We start from the raw sequence: 7,389 nt of genomic DNA, 5'->3' as shown, positions 1-7,389 counted from the left end.
TAGTTGCATTTATTATTTAAATTCTTTTTAAAATATTGATAATGTTAAATGCTTGAAAATGTATTTATTATGAATAAGTTGTATGCTTGCATTTTTACTTACAGTTTGCCTTCTAAATTGCCAGATATGCCCATTCATATCTGCTCACTTTAGTTTTTGCTTAATTGAATGTATCTTCTCTGTGGCCATTGGACATCTAAGAAAGGGTCATATGACAAAAGTTTGCAGCAAGCAGTCAGTAGTCTGCTGATGTCAAACTTGAAAGCAGTTGACCTGAAATAAGTTTGAATATGCAGAAATCCACTGTAGCACTTCAGCACTACCATACCTCACTTCATAATATATCTGTTTTGAGACGTTTGTTCTACTCAACTCTGTCCATTTTCGTAGATGCAGCCTTGCTTTAAAAAAACCACCACCACATATTTGAGGGTTGTTAGCCTTTTTTGACCTTCTTGGCAGGTATCACAGTCTTTGAATCATGACCCAAGAAAGGTGATTTCAAATACTGGAAATACTTGGCTGTAATATTCTGTTCAGTAATTTTAAGTGCTTTGTTTTGTAATTTGTAATCAACCCAAACAAATTGTTCTAATCTTTTAATTATAAACCGTGTCTGATATAAAACCATGAGAAGTGTATTTTTGAAGATAGTTACACATTTAGATGTGCAGTAAAATTTGTCATTAAGTAAATGTGAATTTGTTTCACATAATACACAATCGAAGCAAAACACTTTTAATAGTGTTGTTTTTAAAGTTTGTGACTTAGCACTTAAACTCTTATTTAATTAATGACTATTTCAATAATGTTTCACCTGTATTCACATATTTTTAACCTGTGTTGTGAAAGCACAAAGGCCAAATGTAAAAAAAAAAGACAGGTGCCTTTCTATGGATTTCAGAGCTTACCTTTAGGTTTTTGTTCCTTAAAGTCTTTTGTAGATATTAAAAGAGATTATCATGAATAAGAAATGGTATTATAGCTGTTTGCTTTATGCTTTCCTGGATGAAGGGGCACTTATTTGTACATGTGAATAGATGTAGAAGTTGTAGGAGCTTCAAGTCGAAGGTGTGATGAACAGGTGAGGGTTAGAAATACCCTGTGTGAATAATGTTACACAAGCACAGCTTTGAACAGCTTGCTCCCATAAGGCTCCAGTTTATGGTCCTTTTTAAAAGCTTTCTAAGTAAGTAAATATTAAGGGGGGGCTTCAAAATATTGCACTTTTCCCTGTGACTGAAGTTGCATGGAACTTAATCAACAAGCGTGGAAAATTTTTAGAGAACACACAGTTTACATTAAGGAAACAAATGCTTCCTATTAATGGAATTCATGTCAAAATAGCTTCTCTGGAGCAGCCGTTCCCATATAGTGCAGAACAAGGTCCCACATACAGATAACATTATCCATACCCTGAAAGCGAAAACCTGGCAACTGCTCCCCTCATTAGTGGAAGATAAGTCAAGGTCTATGAGGTCATTAAAGAAACAAAGTGCAGGACCGGAAGGAAGGGTATTAATGTGATTTAGAATATTTTATCTTAACCAGGATTTCTGGAAAGAAGTGTGCAGACCAAACTGTGGGTGAGTTTGTTCCTAATTAGTTTCTAATTGGTTTTTCAGGGATAACACAGATGCATTCTGTCCAATGAAGCAAATCTTCAGCTTTACCTGTATTTTAAAAGGGGGGTGATGGTGGTGGTGTATATAAGTCTTTCCTGACTCTAGAGCTTATAATACTTTACCACCTATAGGCATTAATCTTCAAAAGGTTTGGAAATAAACTTCCAATGAGGTAACTTTCCTTCCTTTCCTCTTAATTACAAAATGAATAATATCTGTGCTATTTGAGGCATGTTTTGGACATACAAGCTGAGGCTGACCGTATTCAGACCACTTTCTTGCATTTTGTAAAAATAGTCTGAGAACTAAAACCAAAGCTACTTAGTTTAGAAAAGAGGTTTTCTGTTGACTAATTTTGTCTGTGAATAAGAATTATTTCCTTTACTGTGCCTTCTTGTCCAGCACTCAAATATTTCTTCCAACTTAAAGTGTCAGTTTCTTTTTTCTATTTGTACTTTCTGCCAAATGTTCTTAGGTCATCTTTCATGCAAACAGCATTTTTGAATATTTAAATTTCACATCTTTTTACATGCTTCTAGCAAGGTAAATCTTGTTCCTGAAGAAAATTTAATTTAATTTAACATTACCTATCGAGTAGACCCATGTCCAAGTTCTTTTCAAGTCTGTAGGGTTGCTTAGTCATGAGAAGTAACACACATGGACATTTTCAGGATTGGGATCTGTATCGTGTTACTGAAATCAGCTAGAAAGGGGCACAGCTGACTGGACAGAAATATGTCAGCTGGAAGTTAGAAGCATTAATTGCTTATTAAATGAAACCACAGTCTTCACCTTTTTTTTTCTTCTCCCCAACTTTAAAAAAGACATGGATTTGGAATCCAAAGAGAAAATGTGAGGGTCTTACATGCTATTGGAAGGTTCATATCAAGGTTTTGGATTGCTTGGGAAAACCCGTATGTCTCAATGGCACAACCATTGCCTTGATGTACACAAGGATTTCAGATAACATAGTAATTCTGATTAAGAAAAAGGGAACAGATACCTCAAGCTGAGAACTCCTTATAAAAAGGCTTATTCTTAGAAGTAACCTACAGTAGTTATTTGCTTATCCTCAGAGATGCTTATCTAACTGAATGTCCTTTTTGTTCCCTTGTACACATGCCTGCATCTCTACCTGTTTCATTGGTAAACTGTGGAATGTTACTGGACATTAAGCCACAAGAAATACATGGTCACTGTTAGTTATTTACAAAAGCAACTAGGACTACGTCTGAAATTTCAGTAGTTTATCATCATATTCTGCAGATTATTTTTTTTCCACCCAGGTTGAGTTGTTTCTTCTTGCCAAATGGCAAACCTTCTCATAGCTGTCCTTGAACGCTTCAGGCAAGATATTTTTAGTGAGGTTAATGCCTTCCCCCCCCCCCCCCCCCCCCCCCCCAGTACATGGCAAACACAAATACTAGTCATCAATATATTCTACAGAAATTAATTCAGAAGGTCAGGATACTACTGTTTTTAGGGGAAAAAGCATGTTTTCTCATCATCTGTTTCTGTACGGCCAAGTTCTGTGTCTTTCACTAGTTGCTCACCTCAAAATTGCAGCTTGCTACTCATTTCGTATGTGTGCAGGCATCTTCTACATCATCTTCTAAATTCTCATTAGCAGAAATACCCCTAGTTTCCAGGGATGCAGAAATTTCAGAAAATAAAATATACTATGTGTATTTCCTATCCATCTATTCTGATCTTCCATTCTGTCATTGCTTTCCATGTCACTTTTCAAGGGGTAAGGGGACTATCACAAAACGTTATCATTTGTGTATGTGGGCATATTATGTGTATGGTGTTGTGAAGGAGTCGGCCACAAAAATGTGACTTGTGTGGTACCAATGAGTAACATTTTTCTTCCCTCTTTAGCTTAGTGAAATGAGATTGTGTTGCTTTATGACTTCTCAGGAATGTCTTCCAGTGTTATTGATAAAAGTCTATGATAATGTATGGTGCTTATTATGAGCTTGGTTTGGTACAAAAAGCCATTCCCTCAGTGACTAGTGTTGGCACATGCAGGTGAGATTCAGAATTTTCATCTCTAGCATCTTTAGGTAAAAATGCTTAGGTAGGGATGTAAACTGTTTGAGACCCCACCGATTTCTGCAGCTTACTAAATAACTCTGTCTATTACAAGGCTAAAAGGATATAGACAGTTTTTCCTGACTGCAGGTTATGAATAAATTTAGCGAGTAAGGTCTGGTGCAGTATTTAGTTTATCTCGAGTCTCAGGAAAGAGCTTCTCAAACCGAGAGCTTCAGCAGGACTTGTGCACCAGCATATAAGCACGCCTCCTGGGTAAGAATACCCTCCTCACATGAAGGTTGCGTTTAAGAACTCATCAAATGTAAATCTTATTTCGTAGCTGAGTTGTAGCGTTCGGATTTATGTTGTCTTCAAAGCACCTGACCGCTGTCTAATTTAGGGCAGACAATGTTATACACTCTAGGAACCAGTTACTGGGACAACGAATGACTACATGAGCAGCAAGTGAGGAAAAAAATTTGATTGTTTAAGACAACTTGTGTAAGAAAGATAGTGAAATTAAATATTCATAATTCTTAGGGTGGAGGGAGACCATCCAAATAAAAATGACTGGACTTCAAGAAGGCAGACTTCAGAAAATTGATAGGTAAGATCTTGCAGAAGACGAGCCTGAGGTAAGAGAGGAACTGAGGAGATAAAATAGCTCCTTGGAGATGCAGAGGTTATGACTGGAAGTATATCCCAGTGCAGGTGACGGATACTAGCTGTAATAAGAGACCAACTCAGTTAAACGAGGAATTTCATTGACTTCAAACACAAGGGGAGGCCTACAGAAGTGGAAGTTCAGATACCACCACAGAACAGTGTTAACAGATAGGAATGAAAGTAGATGAGCTACAACTGTCAGCTGACAAAATAAATACATAAGCAGTGAAAGATTTGCACTGACAAAAATGCTGACTACTAAAAAGAGGATGGCTATTGACATATCAAGTGATCATGTGTTTAGTTCAGATTTGCAATCTCTGTGTTGAAATTTTTGGTTTGTTAGTGATGACTGATCCAAAAAGTCAAAAATCAACTGCCAGTGTATTGCTCGTGCAGTTGAGATGAGTGACAAAGATTGAAGAAGCTTACCTAGAAAAAGGAAAACAGGATAGAAAATTTACGTGTTGTCAAATTGACTGGGCCTGTAGAATTTCTTCCTGGTAGTTAAAGAACTAATCTGAGGAACTTCAGCATTTTAAGATCATCTTTGAAAACTAATGTAAAACAAGAGAAGTAACAGATGACTGAAAAAAAGCAAAAACAGTGCTTTAACCTTTTAAGGACAAAATGGAGGAGAAGATGGAAATTATAGATCAACTGACCTGCCAGTGACTCTTCTCTTTTCTGACAAGTAAAAGTGAAAATCTGTTGTTAGGGTCAGCAAGATATCTATGATGTGCATAACAACTGATAAGTATTTGCTATGGTTAAATCAGTAAAACCCAGTCTAATTTCTTTCTATGAAAAAGTGGTAGATCTTGTTAATGGGGATAAGAACTGGTTGCTAAATCTTGATTTCAATAAGGCTTTGCACACTGTTTCAGACGGCTCTTCCAAAACCAAATCAGGGGAGCAAAGTCTAGCCAAGCAGACAGGATCCTAAAAGCAAGTATTAGTTGATCACGGTCAGAGCGTGCAGATTGGGATTCTACATGTCGCTTCTCTGGATACAATCCAAGGATAAGAGAGTGTGCTTACTAAATCAGTAGCAAATTGACAGATGTATTACAAGTATGCTAGAAAACAGGATTATAACTCAACATCTCAGTTGGCGAAATGGTCTCCCAAAAACCAGGACGCAATTCATCAACATGACTGTAAGATGCTGCTGTTTAAGCAGCAGTCAGCTTTTTCCATTTAATTTTGCCAGCTTTCTTGAATAGGATACTTGAATTTCAGAACAGTTTTGATGGTTTTCCTTAAAAAATTGCTCCAGTGTTAAAATGGCTGCAGTGCAAACAGCTGTCATTAACACCATCAAGAACTAGATCTGAAAACATGTGTTGCAAGTTTCTAATAATAGAAAATAAATCTTAACATCTTTTAAAGCAATTAAAATTTAAAATTTTATACCAACTTTTTAAACTGATGCTTCTGTGCATAATCCATAATTTTGTAACACTGAATTTATACGATGGTGTAATTGTCTTTAAAGCATCCAGTCAAACGTTCTTTAAATAAATTTCATTTTTCAGTTATGTATCAAGCACCTGATCTCTACTCACACTGTTTTAAGACGTCAACTAATAATGTATGTTACATCTTTAAAAATCAAGGCGTATATTACAGACAGGATGGAATTCTTGCAATAAAAATAGTACTGAGTGGTATTATCAGCAGAATTAGGGCTTTTATGTTGTATTGTAGAATGCATCAAATAAAAGAACTGCAATGCATTAGTTACTACCCGCTTTTCTGATTCAGAACGTAATAGTCCTTGTGTCCTGTCAGTTACAGTAACATGCTAAAAACTGATCCTTGTATTTCTGAGGTCCTTATTTAAGCATTTTACATCTTGATTAGGAAACAGATGTGATAAAAAGAGTAAGATACCTGTGTGTTTACTATGCTAACTGCAGCATTTCATTAGCAAGGGAAGAGAGTGTTATTGCTTAAATTTCCTTTATAATCTACATTTAGAGGAGTTCTCAGATAAGCTTATTTTTAAAATCAGTATGATATGCTTTTCTCTCCACGTTAACATGTTTATTCCCACTGGTGGTCCACATGCCTATCTTAAGAACTTCTTCAGGAATCTCCTTTGTCAGCACTGTAATCCTCTTCTCACCTGAAGCATGTTCCTTACAGAAAGGACGAGTTAAATACAGCTACCACCTTTTTATTCTATCAAAAACACTGCAATATTGAAACATACTGAAAGGCCTCAGCCCATACTGCCTGCCAGTTTATTGTTGTTGAGTGTTTTTTGGTCTATTTTGTTTTCAAAAGGGACTGCTAATAGGCAAATAAGAAAGAAAATACCTTGCAAGTCAGGTATCTGTGGCATTTTTGCAGTTTTGTTATTGAAGACTCTGATCTTCAAACTGGAATCATAACTGCTGGTCTCTGTGCACAGAATATCTGCCTTAGACTTGGCATGAGTCTCCATGACCAGTGATGTTGCTGAACTTGACAGCTTCAAGACTGCAGAGCCTCATGAGGATGAGAGACTGTTGGAAACTTGAAATTTGACATCACCCACTCTGTTGTTTTTAATGTTAACTATTTCTTACTTGGAACTATTAAAGTTGCCAAGAAATTGCTTATGTTTCTGGCCTCCTTGCCAGAAGACTCATGCTTCTTTCCCACAGACTAATGCCTGGTCATGAGGGGAGGGACTGAGAGGCTCCACAGAAAAATGGCAGCCAAAACAGGATTGCCACCAACAGAGGACCTTTAAAAAGCATGGAGAGCAGTCTGGTTTTGATCAACATGAGAAAACATGGAAGAGGACAGAAATATTATGTGCATATTACTGCTGGCATGTACATGTACAAAGAATGGTTTCTGGAGTACATCACAACTATTACTTGCAGATCTACTTACTGAACATCTGTTCATGCCTCAGGGCTTGGCGCTGTAGCATGATATAGTACTACCTTACCACTAAAATGAGCCCCAGAGTCTGCACATAGTACTGCCCTAGAACAAATGAGGAAAGATAAACATTTATTTTAGAAAAGACTGATTCAAATGTTTTCTCTTAAAATATAAAATC

At 36.6% G+C, this 7,389-nt stretch overlaps 1 long non-coding RNA gene across 1 annotated transcript; it reads left to right on the top strand.

Annotated features, from left to right (window-relative positions):
• Positions 1–4,202: 4,202 nt before the first annotated feature.
• On the top strand, positions 4,203–6,933 carry LOC142051642 (uncharacterized). The gene is made up of 2 exons (XR_012658566.1): positions 4,203–4,269; positions 6,748–6,933. It is a non-coding gene; the product is annotated as an uncharacterized LOC142051642 (long non-coding RNA).
• The last annotated feature ends 456 nt before the right edge of the window (positions 6,934–7,389 follow it).

Source organism: Phalacrocorax aristotelis, chromosome 1 (genome assembly GCF_949628215.1).
Source record: "Phalacrocorax aristotelis chromosome 1, bGulAri2.1, whole genome shotgun sequence".
In the NCBI taxonomy this organism is placed as follows: Eukaryota; Metazoa; Chordata; class Aves; order Suliformes; family Phalacrocoracidae; genus Phalacrocorax; species Phalacrocorax aristotelis.
This window is presented reverse-complemented; position numbering and strand designations above follow the sequence as displayed.